At 39.7% G+C, this 25,680-nt stretch overlaps 1 protein-coding gene across 1 annotated transcript in view; it reads right to left on the bottom strand.

Annotated features, from left to right (window-relative positions):
* The window catches only part of MTMR7 (myotubularin related protein 7), a gene marked incomplete at both ends in the record, with an annotated part of 126,645 nt that overhangs the window by 100,567 nt on the left and 398 nt on the right, over nt 1-25,680 (bottom strand). The window lies entirely within an intron of this gene.

Raw genomic sequence — 25,680 nt, 5'->3', positions numbered from 1 at the left:
ATATACTTATTTATTTACTGTTTAAAGATTCAATAATAGGGAATGGAAAAATCACCCCTAGAACCATAATCCAAACACATGCACTACTGGTTTTTCAGTATATTTTAGAAGATTCCTATACCTCATTTTAAGCAGATGATGATGATGATGATGATGATGATGATGATGATGTAGTAAAGTGCTGAAGAAAATAATCCCCAGGAATGGGGTACACAAGTTTAACCCAATATGTTCAAAGTCATTTACTTTAATGCAGCATCAACTCCCTCCTTTTCCCAGATATCTGGACAGCTGTCTATATAGCAAAAAGCCTTCCTTGGTGTTTTGAAAAGACAGGTGTAACTGAGAAAGTGGTAGGTTCCATGCCCAAGTGTGTCATGAAACAGAGATGCACAAATGAATGGCGAAACCACCTACAACCTGAACTAAGCAGAAGATTATGCCAGAGGTGATGGAAACCCCAAGTACCCCTGAAAATTGGCAGAAATTCTAAAGAGAACTTTTGACTCCAGAAGGGAAGAGAATAGGGGTGTTCAAAATAACTCTATCAGTATCTCACAGATCAGGCCAATCCCAGTCACTTGGTTTATGTAAATAACAACCAATTATAAAGACAATAACAAATGCCTTTAGCACACGTTTGCTCTATACCATGCACTGTATAAGAGCTTTGCACATCTGGCCCCAGTTAGTTCCCACAGTAACCCATGAGTTAGGGTCTCCCTTCATCCCCATTTCAAAGTTCTGTTTGGAGACTTGACAAATTTCTTTAGTTTATGTAGGGAGTAAAGGCTCATCCTTTGGCTAAGGTTTCTCTAACTCCAAAACCCTAATTCCTCATTCATCATGACTGTGGGTACTAGTGAATACTCTTGAGGTCATGCTAGTAAGTTATTCAAAATTCATATGTTTATAATAATCAGTTAACAATTATGTGTTTGTGTGTGTGCACGTGTGTGTGTGCTCACACACATCTGTATGTGTGTTACTAAGGATCAAACTTAGGTATGTTCTACCTCTGAACTACATCCTCGACCCTGTTTTATTTATTTATTATTATTATTATTTTTTTAATTCTAAAGTAGGGACTCAAGTTGCTGCAGCTGGCCACAAACCTGTGATTCTCCTGTCTCAGCCTCCGAAGTACTGGGATTACAGGCATATCCCACCATACCTGGCTAGTTAACAATTGTTTTAAGCAATTTTATACATAGAATTCAATTCCAGTGCTTTTCCCCCCCTCTACAGTACTGGGAATTGAATCCAGGGCCATTCTACCTCTGACCTTAGCCCTTATTTTTATTTTAAAACAGGATGTTGCTAAGTTGCTGAGGCTGGCCTTGAACCTGCAATCCTACTGTCTCAACCTCCCAAGTACTAGGATTACAGGCATAAGTGACCATGCCCAGCTAATTTCAGTGCTTCAAAACAAAAACAAAAAACACATGCACAAATTACTATCAGAATATGATACATTGAGATAAAGACAGAAGCCTAGAAATAGTATACAAGAGCCCAAGCCCAAAGGTTGGCACAAATACTTTCAGGATTCTCAGACCTACTAAAAGAACACCAAACATCTAATTACATTCAACAAAATTCCTCTGTGTACCACTATGTTAGGTTCTGAGAAGAAAGACAAAGACAGAGTCTTTGTATACTGTCAAGAATTTTATGGATCCAATGGAAAAGACTGTGTCTCAGTTTACTATTCTTTTGATTCTCATCCCTTCTCTGTTGGAGTTAGATGGAAGGGAAAAAAGGATTTGTCAGCTTTCTAGGCCAAGGCTGAAAAGCTTCAGTCAAAACCTGGGCTCCATCCCCACCCTGCCAGGTTTGAAACAGGACACCCTGGCTGCAGAACACAGCTCTCCTTCGTCCTTCCCTCGCTGCCTAGGAGTCAGGGGATGTTATAAATCACGAAGAGACAGAGCCTCTCTTTAGCAGTTCTCCTGGTGCCACCTTCTAATTTCAATCTTAATAGAATATGTACTTTTGCTCTCTATCCTGCATGTCAAATATTACACTGATGATCATCTGGGGTTCCAGAATCATCTTGAGTCTATCAAGGTAGGTAAAACCACCCTGCAGGAGAAGGAATTCCCAGAGAAGGGGTAGAGTTACTGTTCATTGAAAAGACAGAAGCAAAGCCAATGGCACTGGTCACAAGCTCTTCCCCGGGACAAAAACCAAGATCTCAGTACCATATAAATTAGGCTAAAGGTCACTGTCAATCATCTGGGGGAGGAGATCCAGAGATTGTTGAACAAGGAGAAATCAAAATGTCAGCAGCAGCCAAAACCTAAGACAAGTTTATGTTCTAATCTAAGAAAAGCAGCTAGATAAATAGTTTGTCATGCTAAAATTGGCATCATGGCATTTTCTAGCCCTACAAACATGAAAAGAAAAGTATTTGCAAGTCAGGAGCCCTGGGCTCTGGTTCTGGTTCTGGTTTTGAAACTGATCCGTTGGGCACAAGCACTTGAGCCACTGTCTCTATGTTTTAACTTGTATAAAGAATTTTTTTTTGTGTGTGTGTGGGTCTGGGGATGGAACCCAGGGGCATTCGACCTCTGAGCTACACCCCCTGCCCTATTTTTATTCTTTATTTTGAAACCAGGTCTCACTGAGTTGCAGAGGGCCTCACTAAGTAGCTGAGGCTGTCCGCGAACCACGATCCTCTGGTCTCAGCCTCCCGAATGCTGGGATTACAAGCGTGCGCCACCACGCCCGGCTTGTAAAGAATGTAAGGGTCTTGAGTGTCTCCCTCCATTCTAGCAGGCTGCAGATCTGCCTTGGTGGTACTTCAGGGATGACTTAGAAGGACCCTGTTGTGGTTAAATAATGTGTCTGAAGAGCTCAGGCATTAACGTTCAGAGTTGATGTGATTAAGTCACAAGGCTGTAATCGCATCACTGCATAAATCCATATTGGGGGATTTACTGGGTGGTAAGGGTAACCTAAACAGAGGAGTAGAGCTGCAGAAGGAGGGTCCCTGGGAATGTGGCTTCAGGGACTGCACTTTTGTCTCTGAATCCCCTTACCTGTTGGCTCTCTTGCTTCAGGCCTCCATGAAAGGAGAGCAGAGCCCTTGATCTCTCTTCTCTCTGCTTCTTGGCACCATGCCCAGAGACCTGAGGACCCTGGCCTCACATGGACTGAACCCCAAGTGCCCAAATAATTGTGAGTAAATAAATATTACTTCCTCTAAGTTGATGGTCAGTCATTTTGGATTATAGTAGTGAGGCTGTTGACCTAGACAGACACCAAACAACTTTGAAAACCTATACATGTCTTCAATAGCAATTCAGTATTAAATTCCCAGAAATTTAGACACTCAGATACATAGCTGATCAACAAAACTTTTGTGGTTTACAAAGGAAAGGAAGACCCAGTTTCTGCAGCAAGGATGCTGCAACACTCTCTGAAATTGGCCCAGATGTTGCTCTCACATTCAGAGTTTTAGATCTAAGAAAGATTAAGAAACGTCCCAAAACCAAGTGCACCAGCCCATTTGCCTCAGTGAGAAACCACTGGGTCACAACCGGCTCTTTCTCAGTCTTAGACAATCTTAAATTCTTCTTTTAGAAGAGTTAAGCATTGACTGGCTAGAAATATTGGGGCATTTGTAAGATTTCCACATTTATTTCTATCTCTCATAAGTAAGTATCATTTGGTTTTAAGTCTGAATTAGTGAAGTGTCTTCTTATAGTATTCAAATTAAAGTCTTTTAAGCCAGGCATGATAGTGCACACTTGTATTTGCACTTAGAAAGCTGAGGCAGGAGGATAGAAGGTTTCAGCCCAGCCTCAATAACTTAGCGAGGTTCTCAGCAACTTAGTAAGAACTTATTTCAAAATTAAAAAAAAAAAATTAAACAGGGTTCAGGGTGTAGCTCAGAGATAGAATACCCCTGAGTTCAACCCCCACTACCATGACAAATAAATATATTATTTGTCATATACCATGACAAATAAATATATTAAAAAACAAATTAAAAACTAAAGCTTTTTAGTTGCTTTTCTTAAAGAAATAGCATACAAAAGAATGTCTTTTTAGACATTATATTCAATCTAATATATATTCAATCTAAGGTCAGAAAAATCTTAAAGATACAAAGAAAAAGATCGTGAAAATGTATATCAGAATGCCAGCTTGATTTCTGAAAACAAGATACTTTAAACTCTTTTTAGCCATCTATCCATCTAATTCTGTGTGTGTGATCTAGATGACAGGGCACACAGACTGACCTTGTTTCTTAGGATCTGCCTACCCAGAGCCTTCCCCACTGGCTAGAGACTGCCGAAGTGACAAGATTGCTTCTGCAGAAACCAGAGTTGAGGCCATGCCAGCAATGAGAGCCTACAAGTACAGCCAGACCCATTTCTCCCTAGAACCTTCTGTATTTGTGAGCGGAACATGACTTACAAGTCGTAAAAGGTAATAGTGCACAACACAAAAATGCGCATTATTTGGGTGTGGTGGCACATGCTTGTAATCCCAGCATTTGGGAGGTGAGACAGGTTGGTCACAAGTTCAAGGACAGCCTCAGCAACTTAGTGAGACTCTCAGCAACCTAGCAAGATACTGTTTCAAAACAAAATTAAAGGGAGGGGTGTAGCTTGGAGTTAAAATTCCCCTAGGTTCAATCCTGAGTACCAAAAAAACGTGCATTAATACTTCCATTTAAAATACATAATAGTTAATGTACTTCTCTTGTATTGTGCACTATGTATTATGTGCATGCATGTATTGTGTAGTATAAGAAAGGGGTGAAGGTCTGGGTCAGAGGCTGGAAGGAATCCTCAGGCAGTGCTGAGTGGGACAGCCGAGAGGACAGGGCCATGTGGGGAGCAGCTGCAGCTGCTCTGAAGCACAGGGATCAGAATGCTGGCCTAGCGGCTTCTCAAGAAAGGAGTCCTGCCCACTGCAGGGTGGTGTGGAGCTCCCCGGGGTGCCCTTGGAGAGCTACAAGGCGATGGAGAGCCTATTTGGGTGGACGACTCCAAGTGTGGATGTTGTTTTCCCTTAAGCACCACCCACCTCCTTATTCACCATTTAACTAAATACTGGTGCCAAATCAGAGTAATCTGTAAAACATAATTTTACAGAAAGACTGATGGTAAAGAGGGAAGCAGAACTGGGGCAGATTCCATCTCAATAGTCTTTAAAAATAGTAATTATGACTAAACAAATCCATAATGCGAACATCGGGATCTTACTCCCTGCTGTCCCTGAGTGTCATCTCACCATCTGTGACTTCATTCCCCTTGTGCTGAAGTGGTGGCAACTACAGAGTATTCCAGAATGATGGACTTCTCAGTTAGAGTTGGCAAAGCAATCTGACACACAAGGAGAAAAATTAAAGCAGTAACAACATTCTTCAGATCAGTCAGAATTGCTATAATCTTACAGTTACAGAAAAAAAGCATATAATTCTTCCAACTTAAAACAGAAATCAATTTCCCCTTATATAAAGTTACTTAAACAAATAAGGGGGTAGCCATAAAGCTCCAAGAGTTTTATAGTCCAGCCATTTGGTAGAGAAATCAGGAGCATCAATCCTTTCCCCCAAAGGCACTATTTAATCTGCTTAAAACTATAAAACCAATGAAAGTCTTTTCCCAGGACCATTTTATACAAAGGTCAGAGATTGGAAAAGAACTAAGGGAAGGGCAAAAATCACAGAGCACAGTCCAAGAAAATATATGACATGTTACCAGAAGAAACAGAAATTCTGCCTATCATGAAATCCACAAGAAGTCTTCAGTACAACACAGAGAAAAATGTTAGTGAGATATACACACTGGGGTGATAAAAAGTTCACTATTTTCAAGCTGCCTAAAAAATTTAACTTTAAAAAAATATATCCTACTATAAAACCAAGTGATTTCTAAAACATAGTTAATGTAGTCAGATATAACTCAAAGTAAGGTACCTATGAATGTGTCCTATTAAAAAAAAAAAACCAGCTGCCAGTAATCAGTTTGCCCTTTTCATTTCATTAATTTATTATGTTAATTTGTTGAGTATGTACTCTGTACCAGACACCTAGACAATTTGCCAAAAGGCTCCTAACTAGCCAGTTGTGGTAGCGCATGCCTCTAATCTCAGTATTTGGAGGCTGAAACAGAAGGATCATAGGATCAAAGCCAGGCTCAGCAACATAGAAAGACCCTCAGCAACTTAATGGAACCTGTTTTAAACTAAAAAATAAAATAGGGCTGGGGGTATAACTTGGAGATAAAATGACTCCTGGGTTCAACCTCCAGTACCAGTACCAAAAAAAAAAAAAGGTTCCTAAGTAATAATATTACACACACATTATCTGACTTATTTCTCACTTTCAAAATCTTCAGGAGAGAAGAAAAAAGAAATCTCAACTTCATATGAATCAAGCCAAAGTGGATCTTAATGGATCATGTGCCTTTAAAGGTCCGTAGTTGAGCTGGCTTCCAGACTGACCAGGAGTCCAAAACACCAAGCTCCTTACCTCCCTCTCCTGACTGCACTCTCTGCTGGCTTTCAGCTCTCTACTCTGGATGGGTTCAACAACCCCAGCTCATCTCCTAGCACATTCATGGCTAGTGGAGAAAAGCACTGGCTGCTCCCCCAGCAGCCCAAGCAGAGTCTCATCACATTTCACTGAGTCTCATGCTTGTCCTGAAACCAGACAGTGTGGTCATACAGAGGCATGATTTGGATAGATGGAGTGGCAGTACATGACACACCTAAAACGTACATGTGGAGCGAGCATCCTCAACCAAGGCCCAACATAAGGCTACCACATATTCTATCCCCCAAGTTGGTACCCAGTCACCCTGCAACACAACTTGATCATGCCACTCTCTACTGAAAGCCACAATGCTTTAAGAAAACCCCTGCTGCTAATGAGAAACTTGTATGGCCTGGTCCTGCCTTACCTGCTCAGCAGTGTCCTCCACTCACTCCCTAAACAATCACCATAACATATGATAGACATCACTGATCATTCTCCAAACACATATTACCCTTTATTCTCTTTCTTTTTTTTTATTAACACCTAGTTAGTCTGAAGAGCCACATCTTCAACCTTACCTTCTCATGTGCCAACTTTTCTCTGGACAGAGCTAGATTCAGCCAGGTTAGCTGAAGCAGCAAGTTCACATTTGGAAAGACAAAGATCTAGTTTGACACAGACTCATAATCTAAGGACTTTAGATAGACATGGGGGTAAATACTGGTAGAAAAATTTATCCCAGTAATCTTGATATGGTTTTTAAAACTCAGTGAGAAAAAGGAAAGATGGGCATATCCCAGTATTTTGTTGTGCTGGTTGCATGAGAAGATATTGCAATCTTGCAATTCAATGCTTGTTTAAAGGATTTTTAGCCTTTCAACTTCCTAAGTAAAGAATTTGTGTATTTCCCAATTTAAGTACTTCCTCCACATGGGAAATAGAGTACTTGATATGCCCGTTTCTATAGACTTTTGAGCTACTAATCATCAAATAATTCCTGTATTTAAAGCGATACTCTGCAAAATACAAGCTTGAGAAATTTGTGTTTTGTTTTGTTTTTTTTTTTTTTTGTGGTACTGGGGTTCCTGGAAGCCCTCCTTCCTCCGGGCTACACTCCCAGACCTATTTTATATTTTTGAAACAGGGTCTCTTACGCCAGCACGGCTGGCTTCGAACCTGCACGATCCTCCTGTCTCCGCCTCCCAAGCGCGGGGATTACAAGCGTGCGCCACCACGCCCGGCGAGAAATTTGTGTTTTAAAGGAGATAAAAATAAACTTCATACATAGATAAGCACTCTTTTACCCAACTTAGGTCAAGATTAAAAAAATACCTGACAGTCTGGGATGGCCTGGAGTGCCTATAAGTGAGCAGGTTATTGTTCCATCTACCTACACAATTGTTAAAACACTAGATTTGACTAATATTTATCTACATTTTAAAAATTCTCTGGGGGGGGTAATGAAGCTAAAATAGTGACACTGAGCCATAGGTACTTAAGAAATAAGAGTACTGGGAATTCTTGGAAAAGGCAGAAGGAGAACAGGGAACCCATTTGGGCTGAGGAAAAACTATAAAAGTCATGCCAGAAGTCAACTCTAATAAATAAAAAGTCAGGCACTTGAGAGTTTTGCACAAGGCTGTATAATTTATTTTGGTAGGATGACCCTGGATGTGTAGGCTTAAAAGAACATGTGCTGCTGAACAAAAGAATGGTCCCAGAATTATTTCAACACCACCTTAAAATAACCTCCACCAAAAATACCATTTTCAACAAGGACAAATTAAGGGAAAAAGAGGGAGAGAGATGTTAAAAAGAAAATAAATTAAGAGCAGATGCTAGGATCATTGTAACTCAAAAAATATAAAGTGACCTACTAAAGACAGGTTAAAATGGAATTTACAAGAATTTAAAAAGTAATAAAGTAGTACTGACACGCCGGGCATGGTGGTGCACACTTGTAATCCCCGTGCTTGGGAGGCAGAGACAGGAGGATTGCGCAGGTTGGAAGCCAGCCGCGCTGGCGTAAGAGACCCTGTTTCAAAAAAATATTAAAAAATAGGTCTGGGAGTGTAGCCTGAAGGTCTTCCAGGAACCCCAGTACCACACACACACACAAAAAAAAAAAGTAGTAGTGACAGAAGAAAATCTTGCATTGAAGTAATCAGAAAGTCAGTCTTATTTTATGATAATTTTCCTCTAAAATATTTGTAAAATTCTAAATTGCTTTTGAATTTGACATATTTTTTCTTTTTTGTGTGGTACTGAGTATTGAACCCTGGGTTGTTCTAACTCACACTATACCCCAAGCCCTATTTTATTTTTTATTCTGAAATGGGTTCTCACTGAGTTGCAGAGAGAGTCTTGCTAAGATGCTAAGGCTGGTCACAAACCTGAAATCCTCCTGCCTTAAATTCCCATGTACTGGGATTACAAGCATGCGCCAACATGCCTGGCTGAATTTGACATATTTTTGACAAAGACTCTCATAGTAAAGTACTAAACTGGCTACTTATATAGCTCTTTGAGAACTATGAGAAAACATTTTCCAAAGCCAATTTGTGCCAAAAGGAACTTATTGTTGGACCAAAGAGAGTAGGCATCCATGGGCAGTGAAAAGCAGGTCTTACTCCCTCTCCCACCAACTACAGGCAAGTATAGAGACAAAGGGTGAAGGGGAGAGTCCATCCCTCCAGGACAGAAGATGAAGGAGACAGTCAATCTGTCTAGGACAGAGGATGAAGGAGACAGTCCATCCCTCCAGGACAGAGGATGAAGGGGACAGTCCATCCTTCCAGGACAGAGGATGAGGGGACAGTCCATCCCTTCAGGACAGAAGATGAAGGAGACAGTCAATCTGTCTAGGACAGAGGATGAAGGAGACAGTCCATCCCTCCAGGGCAGAGGATGAAGGGGACAGTCCATCCCTCCAGGACAAAGGATGAAGGGGGCAGTCCATCCCTCCAGGGCAGAGGATGAAGGGGACAGTCCATCCCTCCAGGACAAAGGATGAAGGGGGCAGTCCATCCCTCCAGGGCAGAGGATGAAGGGGACAGTCCATCCCTCCAGGACAAAGGATGAAGGGGACAGTCTATCATTCCAGGACAGAGGATGAAGGGGATAGTCCATCCCTCCAGGACAGAGGATGAAGAGGACAGTCCATCCTTCCAGGACAGAGAATGAAGGGGGCAGTCGATCTGTCTAGGACAGAGGATGAAGAGGACAGTCCACTCCTTCAGGACAGAGGATGAAGGGGACAGCCCATCCCTCTAGGACAGAGGATGAAGAGGACAGTCTACTCCTTCAGGACAGAGGATGAAGGGGACAGTCCATCCCTTCAGGGCAAGTCCAGGTTCGGGCCATCTACACATTCCTATTCCTCACTCCTGGGCTCTGAGGCCCTCAAGGACACATTGTATAGCTGGTGCAGTTTTCTCTGTCTCCTCTTTAAGTACAGCCCTTAAGAGTCCATCATTCCCATTCTGAAATAGGTATAAAGCAAAATTCTTTGCAGACACAAAGATGTAAGGCCTTGTCTAAGGCCCAGTGAGAACAGCTGCACTGCTGCCTGGTCACAATGAAGTTACCAGGAACAGCGAGGACACCTGCACCCAGCACAATATGACCCCTTCAGCCTAATGGTCAAGGCCTACCTTCTTAGTATCACCTTGCCTCAACAGCCCTATCAACTGAGATCATTCTCCATCCTTTAAATGGCTGTGACACCTCTGGTCACCCTGCCTTATTTCCCACCTATCCCATACTGCCTAATTCCATCCCACTGTACTGCTCTAATAGTTGCCAAAGAGAAGTTCTCATATAAAGCATCAGTTATTTTCCAGCCCATGAACAACTAGGCATACACTTAAGCTAGATCTACAAAAAGAAAGGAGAAGGAAGCACAGACCTTAAATTGTTGGCTTCTAGAAGCAATTAGCCATGGGAACAGTTGCAGAGCATGGCAGCTATCTTTGACTGAAGGATCCTCAAGGATAGCAGTCACAATTTTTTCATCTTTGCATCCTAATCCCCAGCACATGTGCTAAAATATTTGTCCAATCAATGAAAATTAACAACACAATGGTTAGGGGGAAAAAAGTATGTGAGGGTTTGCAAGTAGAATCGGGTAGAATTAAGCAAGAAGGCTTTAATAATGAATTTGAATTTTCAGATAAGAAGATGAATACTCCACTAGGAATTTGTTGCAATTAAAGGAAACAGAGAGCAAAGACAAAAGGAATAAAGAGAGACTTCATTTACAAAAGCTTAACTAGTGCCATGTAACTGAAATCAAGAGAATGCTGAGGATTAAAAAATAAGGCCACCAAAAGACACTGAAACTTGGACACAGTGATATTAAACTGTTTTCTTTATTGCCAGGTGTGGTGGTGCACACCTGTAATCCCAGTACTTGGGAGGCTGAGACAGGAGGATCACAGGTTAGAGGACAGCCTGAGCAATTACTGAGACCCTGTTTCAAAATAAAAAATAAAAGGGCTGGGGGGGAGTAGCTCAGAGGTAGAATGTCAGTGAGTTTGACCCCCAGTACCCAAAACAAAACACTACGGGGTGGGAATTGGAGAGGGATAAATGAGTGATGTGTGCATGTATGCCTCTACCATCTTGTGCTCTATTAAGATGTATGACCACAATGCACCAGTAAAAAAATTTTAAAAAACACTTTTTTGTGTGGTACTGAGGTTCCTGGAAACCCTTCTACCTCCGGGTTACACTCCCAGACCTAATTTTATATTTTTTTATTTGGAAACAGGGTCTCTTAAGCCAGCGAGGCTGGCTTCGAAACTGTGCGATCCTCCTGTCTCCGCCTCCCAAGCGTGGGGATTACAAGCGTGCACCACCACGCCCAGCATAAAAAACACTTTTTAAAATTCATTTATTCACTAAATATTCAGTGGGCTCCTCTGTCCTGTCCCAGACAGTGTTCTGGGAGCTGGAAATACATACGTAGACAAAATAAAGTCACTGCTCACATGGAGTCTGCATTCTGTTTAGGGATGGGTGGGTAGGAAATAGGTAATACAAAGTAATCAAGAAAAAATAAAGTGTGTGCCTGTGTGCACGTGTGTGTGTGTGTGTGTGTGTGTGTGTGTGTGTGTGTGCGCACGCGCATTACTAGATGTGCAGGAGGAAATTAAAGCAGGTGAGCTGTTGGGTGGGGAGGGGAGCAGAGTATCCAGGGAAGTCTTCTCTAATAAAATGATGAAATATTTCAGTAGAGAATCAAAGCCAGCAAGAGAACCAAGCAGGAGGAAATCTAAGGAAAGAGCACTCCAGGTGGTGGGAACACGAATGGAAGAGACCCTGGGCAGGAGCAGCTTTGCTATGTTCAAGACCTACATACAGGTGGTGAGGTAGCCTGCTCGGAGTCTGTGAGGGCTGAGGAGCAGGAGATGAGGTGACTCAGGTCGCAGGGAGGAGTCAGGGGGGCCTTCCAGGACAGTGGTACAGCGCTGGCTTCCTCTTTAAATATGGCAGCAACTGGAAGGTTTATGGGAAAAGGGTAGCAGGATCAGAGAAATAAGTCTTGAAATAATGGAAGATTGTCTAAGGTCTTGCATACAATGAAATATACATATATATAAATACATATATATACATATAATATATACACTCATATATACATATATTTTGTTTGTTTTAAAAGAACTGCGATTTCATTTGTGTTTAATTCTTGAGGACAATGTAAGTTCCATGAAATCAAGGCCCAGTCTTGTCTTGATCACCATTGGATCTCCTGGCCCTGGCATCCAAGAAGCTTGCCTCAAGGAACATTTGTTGCATACAAATAAACACATGAACAGAGTCTTCGAACCTGTGCTATCTCAGAAGGCAGGATCCCTTTCTTACCCCACTGTTCAGAGTGGCTGAAGTGCACCTAGAACATTCTAAAAACTGGGTGCTTCGTTGCTGCATGTCTAAAGGAATAATGCTTTCTTTCATAGCTTGGCAACAAATTTATTTCTCCATAAATCTGTGATAAGCAGTGTTTTAGTAAGTGAAAAAAGAGGAGAAAAGTAAATATACAATTTTTATAAAGCTGTCATAGCCCACCACAAAACTTTAAGGAGGAGTTATTTTTAAACTATTTTAAATGGCTGTGGGAGGAAGGGTTGGGTTTGTGTCCTGGGAAGTACTTTTACTCCCAAAGGCTTCAACTAGCTGTCCACCAGGGGAAAGGGCATTAGAAAAAAAATAGTTTAGACTGTTCCTGGCCCAAGAAATATGGTACAAAATGAGCTTCTTGGACTTGCTCTAAGTGCAATTTAAGAATGCAAAATTAAACCATCGCACGGACAAAGTCACGGAATCTCTTTGGTCAAGAAGTTTAATTTCATACATATTTCACAGCTTGTCCTGTTCAGAATGGAAAAGAAAATACAAATGAGTTTTAACCAACGATGAAAAACATCTATGTGCATCTGTCCATGAAAACAAGCACTCCAGAAACTTCTGTCTCAAAGGTATCACAGGAGCAATAAGCCAACTCCACAATATACAGTGTGAGATCCCTAGATGGAAACGTCGACATTTACTAATAAATAATTACTGGCTGATGTGGGCCTGCACAGGCAGTTGCAGTTGCTTGTCTTCATTTCTGCATAGGAACATTCAAATGTCCCAAGGTGCTTAAAGCTTAACTGCGTCCCTTTAAAATCCTTTAAAGGCAGGGGGAACATTACCATGTTACTTCCCTCCACTAAAAAGTGAGGGAGTGAGCCAGATGTGATGGCCCACACCTGTAATTTCAGTACTTGAGAGGCTGAAACAGGAGGACCAAAGGCTAGAGACCAGCCTCACCAACATAGGGAGATTCTCAGCAAATTAGCAAGACCCTGTTTTAAAACATGAATACAGTGCACCAATAAAAAATTTAAAAATAAAATAAAATAAAATAAAACAACAACAAAAAATAAGTAAAAAGGGCTGAGGGTAAAAGCTCGAAGACAGAATGATACTGGGTTCAATTCTCAGCACCAAAACAATAAAAAGTAAGTCAGAAAGTGCTTCCCGGTTTCTTTTCCACACACCCACTCAAAAAAAAAAAAAAAAAAAAAAACCTGCCTTAGGAATCTGGAGTGTTGTCTCTGAGGCTCAGCCTCACAGGCCACTGCAGAGGCTTCCTGAGCAAAATCAAAGCCCTTTCCCAAAAGACATGTGCTTGCAGAGACTGATGTTTTTATTAAAGAAAAGTATACTCTAAGGCATGGGTGTGAACTGGAGTTGAGTTACACAAAGACACTCTTTGTGGAGTGCCTCCAGAGGAAAAAACAAATATTTAAACCCACTGTGCAGTGGGGAAATAATGGATAAGTAGGTCAAATGAAATGTTTGGATTAAGAAAATTGTGTGTGTGTGTGTGTGTGTGTGTGTGTGTGTGGTGTGTGTGAGAGAGTATATGTGTGTGTGGCACAGGGGATTGAACTCAGAGACATTCTGCCTCCAAACTACACCCCTACCCCTATCTTTATGTTTTATTTTGAAACAGGGTCTCACTAAGTTGTGGAGGGCCTCGCAAGATTGCTAAGGCTGTCAGCAAACCTGCAATTTCCTGTCTCAGCCTCCCAAGTACTGGGATTACAAGCATGCGTCACCAGCTAAGAAAATTCTTTTTATTCTCAAATTTCATGGAAGTTTTTTCAGCATATAAACCTGGGATCACCTCTTTTTACAATGATAATAATAGTTAAGTAATAGCAATAATATTAAGTAAAGTAAGAGCTACATGTAAGTGCAGCCTTTAACAAGTTTTAGGTTACGAAAACAAAGTTTTGAGGGACCCCCAATAACTGACTCAAGATCAAATGTCTACCTATTGTCATCAGGACTGTGTGGCAATGGCTTAGGAAAGATCTAGAGATCAAAGGACTAGAATTAAGAGTCCAAAAAGAAACCTACACATCTTTGGTGGGCTGATTTCGACACGAGTGCCAAGACAATGCAATGGGATAAGGGAAGTCTTTTCAATAAATAGTGCTGGGACAACTGGAATTCCACATGCGAAAGGATGATAGACCGCTACCTCACACTATTTACAAAAATTAACTTAAGTGGATCAAAGACCTAAACCTATAAACTGTTGTAACCTTGGAATAGGTAATAGCTTCTCAAATATGAAACATAAAACACAAGCAATCAAAGGAAAAATAAATAACTTGAGATAAAGTGCACTTCACCAAAATTTAACAGTTACATATTCAAAAGACAACAAGAAAGTGAAAAAAACTCTATCAAAAATAGAGGAATATATTTGCAAGTCATATATCCAGTAAAGATCTACTAACCAGAATATATAAAGACTACTTATAAGTCAACAACAAAAATGAACAAAAAATTTAAATAGATACTTCAGTAAGAAAGATGTAAAAATAATATTCACATAACATGTTCAAGATAACTAGCAACCAAGGAAAAGCAAATCAAACCACAATGAGATATTATGCATCCAGTAGGACAGCTATAATAAATATGACAGATAATAACAAGTTTTGGTGAGAATCTGGTAAAATTGAAACCTTCATAAACCTCAGCTGGGAATATAAAATTGTGCAGCATCTTTGGAAAACTCATAGCTTTTGAAAAAGTTAAGCAAATGGTTACCATATAATCCAACAGCTCCATTCCTGAGTATATTCCTAAAATAACTGAAAAGGCATGCTCATCTCCCCACACCAAAAGCCTCGTATATAAATATTCATAGCTTCACTATTCACAATAAACAAAAAGAGGGAAACAAGCCAAATATCCACTGACTGATGAATGCATAAACAAATGAAAGTGTATCCACACAATGGGATATTATTCAGCAATAAGAAAGAGTGAAGTCCTGATCCCTGCTGCAATATGGACAAGCCCTGAGAATGTAGTGTTAACTGAGAGAAGCCAGTCACAATGGGCCACACTTTGTATGATTTCATTACATAAAATATCCAGAGTAGAAAAATCTACAGAGATAAAAAGTAGATTCATAGTTTTCTGGAGTTTGGAGAGAGAAAAAGGGGTAATGACTGCTAATGGATACAAGGTTTCTTTTTAGGGGGTAAAAATGTTCAGAAATTTTATCTTTGTTTGTGTTTGTGTTTTGTTTTGTTTTTGTGGTATTGGGGTTCCTGGAAACCCTTCTACCTCTAGGCTACACTCCCAGACCTATTTTATATTTTTATTTGGAAATAGGGTCTCTTAAGCCAACAAGGCTGGCTTTGAAGCTGTGTGATCCTCCTGTCTCCGCCTCCCAAGCACTGGGACTACAAGCCCACAACACCACGCCCGGCATCTTATATTTGTTTGAATGTCATTTTATCCAGAAAACTGTATTATCATCATATATAAAAAATCCTAACTCACTCCTAGCCAACATCCCTCTCCTCATATTTTTCCTCTATTAACACGTGCGCATGCACACACACACACACAAACACACACACACACACACACACACACATCATACATAGGCATGTAGTCTGAATGCACCTAATTAGAAAGGTACCAGGCAGCTGGCAGTATTTATACTTAAAACACTGAATGAAAGCTCATGAATTCTTAAGTTCTTTGCCAGACTGTGTGTTCTATACATCTCAGCCTCACTCAGGATGACTAGACTTGAACCAAACGTTTGCTTGACCTATTAGAAGTAAGTCTTTTAAGAAGTGTAGATAATTTTTGAGGTGTGCTTATCCACAACTTCAGTGACTGGCTTGGACAATCCATCCTTACTTAGAAAACTAAAGAAGGCCTGTTTCAGCTGCACTGCTAAGTGGACTGGTTCACTACAACAATCTTCCCAGCCCTGTCATTGAAATGAGAGAGCATATTTGATTATACAAACTATCTCCTCAACAGCTGTTAAATATTGGGCAATAAAAGAGTCCAATAATTGGACAATAATCTGTCGTTAGAGAGATCTAAATCAGAACATGGAGCTAAGCTCAATTCTTTTGATAAAATCAAATTACCACATCAAGAAAAAGTGAGAGAAGGCGAGGCGTGGTGGCCCATGCTTATAATTCCAGCATTTGGAAGGCTCAGACAGGAGGATCTGGGTTCATGGCCAACCTCAACTATTTAGGCCCTTTGCAATTCAGTGAGACTCTATTTTAAAATAAAGAATAAAAAACAGGGCTGGGGTGTAACTCAGAAGTAGAATGCCCCTGGGTTCCATCCCTAGTACCACACACACACACAAAAAAAAAAAGAAAGAAAAGAAAAGAAAAAAAGAGAAGAAAAAGTGAGAGAAATGTCTGCTAACACAAGGGAAGCCCATTCACCAGAAGGCTAGGACTGAGGCATAGTACAAGGGCAGAACTGGAACCAGAACACCACTATGAATCCAAAAGGCACTTTTTCTACTCTTCTCAAAATCAATTCAGATCTTTGATCCATGTCGAGTTGATTCCTGTGACTGTGTGATGTGAATATAGCATTGTTAACCTAGGCACTCAGTACTGGGAGGGAGGGGAATGGGGACATGTGGAGGGGGCTAGTTCTATGTGAATATCTGCCATTGTCAACATGATCCACATTATGATGTGAGGCTATAGTGTGCCAATAAAAATAAATTTAAAAATCCAATCAGAAAACATCCAGGCACACACAGTGTAGTCACAGTACCCAGGAGACTGAGACAAGAACATCACAGGCTTCAAGGCCAACATACAATAACTTAGGACCTTGTTTCAAAATATGAACAAACAAATGGGGCTGGGGCATAGTTCAGAGGCAGAACTCCCCTGAATTCAATCCCCAGTACATCAACAAGAACTAAAAAGCAAGCAGTGTAGTTGTTAACACAAATTTTGGGGCCACACTGTTGCCTCTCACAGCTAATTAATTTATTTAACCTCAGTTTCCTTATCTGTAAAATAGGCCTAATAATAATTCTCACCTAATAAGACAAGTGTGAGGGCAAAGTGGGTTAATATATGTAAAGCTAGAGAACCATACTCAAGTACTATATATAGCTGTTAATCCTCTTTAAGGATTTTCTTTCATCAGTACCACTATTATCTTGGTAGTGTTATAAATAACCATAGAAAAGAAGCTCAATCTTACCAAGCCCCCCCCAAAAAAAAATACAAATTAACTAGTTTCTAGTTAATATAGTCATATCACATGACAGTCTTGAAATTTTTTTTTTTAAAGTTCCATGCCGGGGATGGTGGCACAGGCTTGTAATCCCCGTGCTTGAAAGGCGGAGACAGGAGGATCGCGCAGGTTCAAAGCCAGCCTCGCTGGCTTAAGAGACCCTGTTTCCAAAAAATATATAAAATAGGTCTGGAAGTGTAGCCTGGAGGTAGAAGGGTTCCATCCCCAGTACCCCCCCCCCACACACACACACAGTTCCTCAGCTAAATTAGTTGAAAAAACAAATCCAGAGGAAAATGTAGCATAAGGAATCAAAACTCTTCAAAATGGATAAAAACAATAGACCTTAAAGATTTAATCTAAGGCAAGAGAAAGATCTACACAACAATTTCAATACATTGATATTTACCAGTTATTTATTACTGTGACAAAATGAGACAAATTAAATAGGAGATCCTAGAGGATAAACTGACAAGGAGCATGAGGTACTTAAGTTTTGGCACCACAGTTTCCTTGGTGCTGACGAAGACCCAGGGACATTGTTCTCTGCTGCACACCAGGAACGATGGCCTATGGGACGATATGGAGCAGCCAGCACACGTGGATGTTGCGTAGAGAGCGGATTTGGCCACAGATGTGGAACGGTCTAGCTCAGACTTTAAGAAATGTGAATCATGTGAGCAGGCTGATAACACACCCATTCAACCTCTGTCCCTCTAAGAAACGTCATCTTTACTACCTGGGCAGCACTTAGGCTACTTAGGGTGCAACTATTTCTCTCCTCTCCTTGAAAAAGTAATTCAGAAAAATGCAAATGACCCAAGGAGAATCACTTCCCAACACTAAATAGCTTAAAGAGCATCCCTAGAATGAGTCTACGTGCTTAAAGAAATCACTTTTGTCACTGGCAATCAGAGATGCAAATCAAAACTACCCTGAGATTTCACCTAACTCCAACTAGAATGGCAATCATTCAAAACACAAACAACAACAGATGCTGGCGAGGATGTGGAGAAGTGGGAACTCTAAGACATTGTTGGTGGGATTGCAAATTAGTGCAACCACTTTGGAAAACAGTATGGAGAATCCTCAGAAGAATGGGAACAAATCTACCATTTGATCCAGCAATACCACTTCTGGGTATCTACCCAAAAGAAAAGAAACCAAACTACCAAACTAATGCATGTGTATGTATGCTCATAGCTGCCCAATTCACCATAGCCAAACTATGGAACCAGCCAAGATGTCCATCAACAGATGAATGGATTACAAAACTGTGGGATATGTACACAATGAAATTTTACTCAGCCATCAAAAAAAAACTCAATTACATCATTTACAGGGAAATGGATGGAACTGGAGGACATTACGCTAAGTGAGATTAGTCAGTAAAAAAAAATAAGAAATCAGATGCTTTCCCTAATATGTGAGAGCTAGGGAGAAATGCGTCTTAGGAGGTATTCTAGATGAAAAAGGAAATCCTATAGAGGAGCAAACAAGACAACTTAAAGGAGGAGAAAGGAGGGGGGAAGAGGAAAATCTCTAAAACACACAATGTACTTAAACATATCGAAGTCAACCACTAAGCCAAGCAAGGGAAGGAGGAACGGGGAAGGAATGGGGTGGGAATTGGGTAGGGGTTAAATCAGTTATGTGAACATGTATGTACACACAAGTTTTTTTTACTCCAATATGATGTATGAATATAATGCACCAATAAAAAATTTAAAAAAAATCACTTTATGGAAGAATATTTAATAAAATGAGAAAAATATTTATGGTGTACTATAACATCAAAAACTCCAGATTCTCTTTCTCCAAAATTTTATACAAACACACACACACACACACACACACTCTCTCTCTCTCTCTCTCACACACACACACACACACACACACACACACAAACACATACACACACAAAGAAGAGAGAAAATGGACCCCATTCTGTTTTAAATTTGACTTCTATTTATATGTGAAGCAAACGGCTGATAATATATAGAGAGCAGTAGTTTTCTAGGTATTGAGATTATACATATTTTTCCTTCTGCTTTTTTCCAGTTAAATTCTCTGTAATGTATTACTTTTATAGTCATAAAAACAGGTTTTCAAAAAATAAGCACAGATTGAGACTATACATATTTTTCCTTCTGCTTTTTTTTAATTAAATTCTCTGTAATTTATTACTTTTATAGTCAGAAAAACAGATTTTCAAAAAATAAACACAGATATGACACAAAAAAGACAAGTGCCAAAGGACACAATCAAAACAGTGAGAGGAATAAGGCAAGAAGGTTGCAGGTTTGAGGCCAGCCTCAGCAACTTAGCAAAACCCTGTCTCAAAATAAAATAAAACAGGTCTAAGGGTGAATATCAGAGGTAGTACAAAAAAAGAAAAAAAAAAAAACCCGCAGTGAATAAAAAACCTATGGAATTAAAGAAACACTTGCAAATCCTATTTCTCACTGGGATTTATATCCAGAGTACACAAAGAACTCTTACAACTCAATAATTTAAAATGTAAATAATTAAAAATGAATACAAGATTTGAATAGGCATTCTTCAAAGAAGATATACAAGTGGTCAAAAGCACATGGAAGATGTTGGACATTACCAGTCACTGAGGAAGTGCAAATCAGACCACAGATGAGATACCACTTCACACCTACTGTGATGGCTAAAAGAAAAAAAGACAGCAAGTGTTGGTGAGGCTATGGAAAGATTGGACTCCTTATACATTGTTGATGGGGCTTTAAAATGGGGCGGCTACTTCAGAAAACAATTTGCCCATTCCTTAAAATGTTAAGCATAAAATGTCTCTATGGTTCAGCAATTCTGCCCTTAGAGAAACGAAATTCACCCAAGACAGGTAAGAACATGTGTCCGCACAAAAGCTCATAATAGCATTAATCAATAAGGGCCCAGAAATGGTAAGACAATGTCCCTCAACTAATAAGCACACAAAGTGTGGCGCATCCATAGAAAGGTTAAGAAGGAATAAAGTATTTATACATACTACAACTTGAACAAGCATTATGTTAAGTAAAAAAAAAGAGAAGGTTCTATAGTATATGATTTAACTTCTATGAAATGTTCAGAAAAGCAAATATAGTAAGGACAGAAAGTACAAAAACAAATATAGTAAGGACAGAAAGTACTTGGGAGGCTGAAACAGGAGGATCACAAGTTCCAGGCCAGGTTTGGCAACGTAGTGAACTTTCAGCAACCTAGTAAGACTTTTTAACAGCCAACTGAGACCCAGTTTCAAAACAAAAAATAAAAAGACTAGGGTGTAGTTCAGAGGTAAAGGGTCCTGGGTTCAATTCCCAGTATCACAACACATACATACATACATACAGTAGTAATCAAGCAAAGGTACAATAAGAAAGATACTCTCTGCCCTTTTTCTGAAAGTCTCAAATGATGTAACAGTTTTGGAAAGTCATTTGGCAATGTATCTTAACTACAAAAATGTTCACCTTCTTTGACACAACAGTTCATCTAGGGCTCTACCCTAAGGAAGTAATCACATGTGCAGGTAATAATCAATAAATGACATGTTCATCATTAACATTATTATAATAACCTTAAAATGTAGAAATGGTTAATGTGATTATATTTCTATAGAATTAAAAACATACAGAATCTTCAATATCAAAAGCAACAATATATCTTCAATATCAAAGGCAACAATAGGCAACAATCGAAGCAACTGGATAGGGTAAGTTAAAAGAAGAAAACTTCAAAATTGTGTAAACTTAAATTTCTAAGTAAACAAAACATTTGATGCAGGCAAAAAAAAAAAAATGCCAGAAGAAAATGAACTAAAATATTGATGGTGGCTAATTTCTATATGCACTCTATATTACTTTTTTATCTTGAAAACTACTTGCTTGATGAAGATAAAAGAAGAAATAATTCCCAGTGCCATGGTATACTGGTGGTGAAAGACACAGAGAAAACAAAGCTATGACTCTGTTGCTGTCTCTCCCTCACACCGGGAACTAGCAAAGGAGATCACCATTGTCAAATGGAGGATGAGGATGCAAATACATTGGTGAGTTTGTCATTAATTTTAAGCAAGTCTCTAAAATGAATTCCTTAGTGGAACTTTGTATGAGTCTAGAAATGAAAACTATCAATCAACAAAAACATCATGGATTTGCCTAGTCATCTTTTATACTCCTGTACTTCCTTTTCTATTAATGAGCTATTGGGAGAGCTTATAGAAGCCAAATTATCAACTGGTAAATGACACCAAGCTGAGAGAACTCTAAATAAGCTATGAGGATCCAGAGGCCAAGAGATGGAGGCAACTGGATTAAGTCACTAAAAATTCACAGCCCTCTAAGTTCCTTTCTTAGCTGAGATGAGAGATAAGGTAATAAAAGGTAAGCTCATTGCACTGTGGAAGGTACCAAACTGAGAGGAGTCATAGATACATCAGGTTCCAAAAGAGACTCAGGGATTAAGGAATAGTTTAAAGCCAGTAAAATAATATTCAACGTAGATAGGATAAGATATTATAATTTAAGTCTAACAACTATTCATTGATATTGAATTTCTTTCAAGGTGATAAGATTGTTCTGAAAGTGAATGGGGGTAATGGTTGTATAAATATACTAAAACCACTAAATTGCATGCTCTGAAGTGATAAAGTGGTAAATTGTAAGTTGTCTGAATTTGATCTTATTACAACCTATTTTGTGATCAGATATATTTGTAATATCATCATAAGCGTATATCATATATTATGTAACATATACTGATACCCACAAATATTTAACATTAATACTATTTGAGAATTCACAACACTGCCAAGTTGTGGCTACCATATACATGAGGCGTGGATTACTAAAGCTAATTCCTAAAAATGAAGTACTAAAATCAAGAATTATTCATTCCTTCAATTATTAATTTATGTTTTGTGTGCTTACTTGGCACCATGCACTGTGTTAGGTGCTGAGGATACAGGGCTAAACACAGTATCATCCTCACCCTCTTAGGGCCTCCAGTTACAAAGGGGAGCTTGACATTAAACATGACTCAAATAAACATAACCGTCATAGGGGGCTTAATGGGAAAATGCAAGCTTCTATGACAGAGTATACAGCAGGCAGGTCTATTTAGATGGAGAGTCAGAAAACAGCCTCTTTGAGGAAATTACATAGAACTAGAAATTAGAGAGATGAGAAATGTATCCAGGTGAAGAGAGAAGATCAGGACCCCCCAAATAAAACAGGGGTGCAAAAATCCTGAGGTAAAAAAGCCCCCGTGCACTTGAGAACCCCATGAAGGCCAGCTGTAATCAGTGGGTTGGCGGGTGATAAGATGGTTCTGAGGTGACGCTAGAGAAGTCAGAAGTCAGACAGAGAAGGATCTAGTCTACACCGGGCCTGAAGAGCCTTTCTGAGGATTCTCGTTTTATATTTTGGGTACAAAGAACGGGAGCTGGGTGTTGTAGCAGTGGGCTATAATCCTAGTACTTGAGAAGCTGAGACAGAAGGATAACATGTTTGAGACCAGCATCAGCAACTTAGCGAGACTTTCAGCAACCTAGCAAAACCCTGTTTGAAAATTAAAAAACAAATAATAAAAATAAAATAAAATAGGAAGCCAGGCGTGGTGGCTCACTAGGAAAGCAATATGCATCATAAATGCATACATTTCTTTTTTTTTAAATAAAACCTGGTTACCCCATGGTAAATATTGCTTCAAACGCACAAGAGATCACATAAACAGCCTTACAAAACCTAGACATGAAACTATGAGATCAAAGGAAACCTGTCTATTCAGTTTCCTCAGAGGAGAAGGAAAGCAAATAATGAAGATAAATATGACCACTAACAATGGTATGTTTTACAACACAGGTTCTAAAGGTAGTCTTACTCTCTCATTTAGATGATGAAAAATTTTACACTTAAACCAAAAGATGTTATTTAAGGCCGGAAGTGGTGGCACATGCTTGTAATCCCCGCACTTGGGAGGTAGAGACAGGAGGATTGCGCTGGTTTGAAACCAGCCGCGCTGGCTTAGGAGACCCTGTTTCCAAATAAAAATATAAAATAGGCCTGGGAGTATAGCCCGGAGGTAGAAGGGCTTCCAGAATCTCAGTACCACCACCAAAAAAAAAAAAAAAAAAGATGTTATTTAAGCTTAAGGAATCATTAATTTTTATCATTGTTATTGTTTTCAGCCTCTTTGAGGTTATAACTGCTTATTACAGTAAATATAAGTTACACACACACACACACACACACACACACACACACACCTCTACATGACAGCCTTCTTAAATGTTCCTGATCCTCCCTGATTCTTTCCATGTTCATATTCAGATTTTTTGTGTGTGTGTTTATGTGGTACAGGGAATTGAACCAGGGGCATTCTACCTCTGAGCTATACCTCCAGCCTTATTTTATTTTTAAATATGGCCTAAGTTGCTGAGGCTGGCCTCAAACCTGTGATCCTTCCATGTCAGCCTCCCAACTACTCAGATTACATTCATGCACCACAGTTTCACTGGCCCGTAGTGGTCGGGTTGCTCCTTCTATTCATTCTCCCCTCTGCACTGATGTACCTTGTACATATTTCCCACCATGCAATGAAATATTTAGGGCTGGGTGCCCTTCAAGGCTGTGAATTCCTCCATTTGTGGTGCCCATAGCACTTACTACATAGCCTGACACAGGAAAAATTCCCAAAGGTTTGTGGAATGAAATGAAAGAATAAACAAATCTCATCCACCCAACCTATGTAATTTTAGATCACACCCCCTTGAAATACCCTATATGTCACTCCAATCCAGTGACACTTCAGACAATTCTACATCCCCATCCCCACCACCAATTTCTTTCCATTTCCATATAAAAGAGGAATTCTGAATTGAAGTTCTAAACTGCTTAAAGGGTATTTATAAAAAACCAGTTTTAAAATAAGAGAGAATATTACTTGCTTCTCAGTTTTACACATATCATTTATACATGGTGAACTTGAATATGGAATAGAAAAGATATTTATTCCCCCAAATTCATATTGTATAAGCAAATGAAATCAGTGCTATGTCACCTGGCCATTCTTGCTTCTGACACTCATATTACTTGTATTTTAATAAAGGGACCTCTTCATCATGAAGGGAGAAAGAATGCCCTTTGCAAGGACAAAGAGCATTAAATTCATCTAGGATAAATTATTTAGTACCACTTAAGCCCTGAAAGCATTGAGCCACCTAGCTTGTGGTTTATGGCACTGTCTTCTAAGTTTACAATTTCCTGATTGTGAAGCAACAATTTAAGTCTACTGTGCAAAATCAATACGATTTAAATCTAATGTTGGAAATGACATTCTCGAGACAGCAAGATAAAAGATGTATTCTTCCCCTGACAGGTAAATTTAAAGGGGCCTTTCCAAAGAGGTACTCCATAATCAGTCCACAATTTTGAAACCAATTCTTGCTGGAAACAACAACGGAGCAATTGCCTTCCTGTTCGCAGAGCAGTATCTTGGGCCACCTGGGCCCTCTGCTCACTCTGGTATAGCTTTGTCCTAACTACACCGGGGGCCTATATTCAGAATACAAGATCATGCTGGAAACATACTGAGCTGTAGTGGTAGTAACACGAAATAGCGAATAGGATTTGAAAATGCAGAGTTGCATTAGTTTAGGGGTTTCCATCAGGAATGGCGGTCACTGTTTTCATGCCAAATTATATTGCCAGTAGAATTATGAGTTGGAAGGTGCCAAGGCTAAGCACACGTTTTCAGAGTTATTTAACTGCACAATCAAGGATCAGTCACTTTTTTAAGTGGCAAAAAGTGGTGTATAGTGGATGAATCTCTCATCTGCATCCTTCTCTACGAAGAACTAAATAGACTTTGGAAGGGGAGGAACACAACATCATTCAACCTGCGGTAAATATTGACCATCTGCTCTACCAAAGGTCCCTTTCGACTGCTGGCCTGAGAATGGAGACCTGGAAGGGTCCGTTGTGTGGGTCTAAAGCTTTAGATTCAACAAGCTCCCAAAGGCACCCAATCCACCTGCACATAGCTCGTTTTCCTCTCACTTGTCATTGAAAGAC

This window comes from Muscardinus avellanarius (assembly GCF_963383645.1).
Source record: "Muscardinus avellanarius genome assembly, chromosome: 14".
In the NCBI taxonomy this organism is placed as follows: Eukaryota; Metazoa; Chordata; class Mammalia; order Rodentia; family Gliridae; genus Muscardinus; species Muscardinus avellanarius.
The sequence above is the reverse complement of the archived record's forward strand: the minus strand, read 5'-3'. Positions and strand labels throughout refer to the sequence as shown.